This window comes from Hibiscus syriacus, unplaced genomic scaffold (genome assembly GCF_006381635.1).
Source record: "Hibiscus syriacus cultivar Baekdansim isolate YM2019G1 unplaced genomic scaffold, ASM638163v2 tig00112153_pilon, whole genome shotgun sequence".
Classification (NCBI taxonomy): Eukaryota; Viridiplantae; Streptophyta; class Magnoliopsida; order Malvales; family Malvaceae; genus Hibiscus; species Hibiscus syriacus.
Window position 1 is genome coordinate 278,240 of NW_024063262.1, and position 3,949 is coordinate 282,188.

Consider the following 3,949-nt stretch of genomic DNA (forward strand, 5'->3'; position numbering starts at 1 on the left):
ACTATCTTAAAAATAATTTCATACTAATCAATTGGAAATCGTAAAGTAGATATATTCCTAGATCAATACAATAAGTTTAAATTTGTATATCCAAACAAAAGAAAAAAAAATGAACAAATGATTCAGATGTACGACATAGAAAATAGATGTTTCTCTTTTACAAGATAACAGGATAAAATTATCTAAGAAAAGCGTGGTTATCAAAATCGAATCGGATCAGTCGGTTCGATCGATTGAACCGAGAATCAGTTGTCTGTCCGGTCTGGTCACCCTATTAAATCAGTTTTGTAACGAACTGGTCAAGAACAGACAAAATCGATGTGAACCGGCCGGTTCAACCAGTTCACTGGTTTTGTTTTTTGTTTTTTAAATTAAATCAAACGACGTCGTTTTTTATAATTTTTTTCAGCTCCAAATTTATTTTCTGATTATGATGATTGATACTTGTATCAATTATATATATTTTTATTTAATTTTCTTATTTGAACCGAAATACAATATCCTTAGATTTTCTTTTACCCCAGAGAGAAGACACCCTTTACAGTTTACACTACTTTTCTTTCTGGATATGCAAAGCTTCTTGCTTAAAACTAATGATGGGACTTGATTAAAACTAATGACAAGTAACTTACAATTAGTAATGTGATAAGTAACTTACAATTAGTAATGTGATATGTACTTTAGCATTATTTGGATATGCAAAGCTTCTTGCTTCTTGTTGTACTCGATTCAATTCTTAATTATATAATATATTATAATAATAATAATATCATATCATATCCCAACGGTAATTCCTGTGCAAATCATCGAAAATGACATCATTCCAAGGCTTTTCTATCATCTGTGTGTTTACTCTTGTTCTTATATATTATAATTAAAAGGCATAGGCAAGGCATGGGCAAGGGATGTGTTTGATTAAAAATGGTGCTCCTACAACTTTAATGCTCCTACCAAGCATGGGTTTTAATAAATAAAAAATTAAATCGGGCTGGGTCAGCTTTTACTTCATTTGAATCATTTTTTTCACATAATTTTATAATATTTAACTTATATATATTATGACTTATGATATTTTATACCTTTTAATATTGTGAACTTAAAAAGAGTGTTATATATATATTAATATTGCTTTGAATATTATGTAAAATTTTAAAAAAATATTATTTTATATAAACCGATTCAACCCGATTCAACCACGATTGAACCAATGAACCAGTACATTCACCAGTTTAAAGTCTGGTTCATTATAAAAACATTGAAGAAAAATTCACATTTAATTTTTTATTTACCTTTTTAAAAGAAAACAAAATTAAATATAAAAAACGTTTTCATTGCCCACGCTTGGTAAATAGGTAATTCATATCTGATTTGAACACGGATGGTCAAAATAGTCGAATCTAGAGGTGGCAAACGAGTCATTCGGATCGGATTTAGGTTGAGTTATTTCAGGTCGGGTAATTTCGGGTTTATATTAAATTCGGTTTAATTTTATTCAGATCGGATCAGGTTTGGTTCGAATCTAGTTCAAGGGTACGGTAAATCGGATCGGGTATCGGTCGGGTAAATTTTAGGTCGAATGATTATTAGATCGGTTGATTTTAGGTTCATATCAATATCGAATAAGTTGAATTTTGGATCTTTAAACTACCAGAAATTAAGAGAATATAATGGTGTTTTATTTATGAAAAGTACCCATGCATCACTCAGTACACTAACGTTGATTTATATACAAGCCATACATGCAATGATGCAGCTAGTGCAATCTGTTATAACCCTAACAATCTGCCTATTGATCTAACAACCTTAACCACGATACATTGACACGTGTACCTAATGCTAACATTCCACCTAGTTTGTCCGGTCTTCTATTCTTGAGCATAACCACACCCCAATTTTCTCACAAAAACTTCAAATGTTGATTTGGACAAAGGCTTGGTAAACCCGTCTGCAACTTAATGAGCTACAGGTACATAATTCACACACAACTGCTCCGTATCCACCTTCTCACAGATGAAATGCACATCAAAATCGATATGTTTCGATTATGCATGATAAACAAGATTGACACTCATTGCCACAACTCCTTTATTATCACACCAGACAATTGACTTCTCGCACTTCTTCAACCCGAGGTCAGTTAAAAGTGCACTCACCCACATAACTTCTACAGTATCATCAACTACACTCTTATATTCGACCTCCATTATGGACCGAGAAACAAACTTCTATTTCTTGGAACTCCATGCAACTAAGTGCTTGTCAAGAAATACACCATAACCATAAATCAATCTCCGATCAGTCACACTTGCTCCCCAATCCGCATCAGCAAACTCTAAATTTGTCAACCTTGAATCAGATGCTGAAAACATCAACCCATAGTCAATTGTACCAGCAAGATAGCAGAGAATATGTTTCACAGCAACCAAATGGCCTTCGCAAGGAGCATGCATAAACTGAGCTACCTTTCCAACACTAAAAGCAAGATCTGGTCTGCTATGACAAACATAAAGAAAAAACCTAACAATGTTGCGATACATTCTAGAATCAACAAGTAACTCACCATTCAACCAGTTTAAATGCAAGAACCATAGGCGTAGTACATGGTGTAGAACCTTTCATGTCGGCCTTCTCCAAAAGTTTCATAATAAACTTCTTTTGACTGAGCAACAATGAGCCAGAACATCGTTTCACTTCTAGCCATAAAAAATAACTGAGTGGACCCAAATCCTGAAGATAAAATGTCTCATGTAACATGTGCACAACATCATCAATTGTAGAAGATGATGAATCCATAATAATGATATCATCAACATAGACCAAAAGAAAAACACGATCTGCACCAACACTGGAGAAAAATAAAGAAGCATCATCACGAGAGACTTGAAAGTCCATCAGCTGCATTATGGGGATCTTTCTTCAACCCATACAACACTTTCTGAAGCCTACACACAAGAGGTGTACCATCAGCTGCCACCTGTTCAAAACATGGAGGTTGTTGTATAAACACCACCTCGTTCAAATCACCATTAAGAAAGACATTGTTGCTATCAACATGCCTAAGATTCTAGTTATTAGACACAACAATAAAAATGATAACATTAAGAGTTGAAATTTTCACAACATGGCTAAAGGTGTCAAGAAAGTCATGCCCATGAACCTGTGAAAATCCATTAGTAACAAGGCATGCCTTATAACGATGAACTGAGCCGTATGGACTACGCTTCAACTTGAAAAGCTACTTACAACCCACAACTACTCGCCCTGATGGTAATTTAACAAGTGTTCAAGTTCCATTTTTCTACAAGGCATCAAATTCATCTTAAATAATAATAACCCAGTTTGGGGACTACAAGGCCTCATGAACAGTTGAATGAACTTCTTCATCAAAGTAACTGGAGAAAGCCTTAGGCTTAAAAATGCCACATTTTCTCCTTGTAAGCATCGGATGGTAGTTTATACGAGGTACAACAATCTCAGGCACAACTGCAGGACCAACACTAGGTTTAACTGCAATAACACCATTATGAGTGGATGCACTAGATGAACAACATATTCAACTGAATCCAAACCATCAATATTAGCAGTATTGTCACTAGACATACTAGGGATAGTTCTCTCGCTAGACTGTTATGGAGAACTTGATATAGAACTTGGAACACTAGTTGCACCACACTATGCATTTATTCTAGACCTGCAGTGAGTACCAAGACCAGACACCTATTGTATATCTGGCACTATATCAAGAGCTTATGATTGCTACCCCTAAACCATAAAGAGGTTGATTAAATGAACTTTTCCTGCAAAAGGAAATTTAGATTCATTAAAAGTTACGTGTCTAGAAATATATACTCTCTCATCAGCTGCAAAACATTGAAAACCATTGTGTTGTGGACTAACTCCTATGTATGTACATGGTTGCGATATAAATGCAAGTTTGTGATATTGAAAG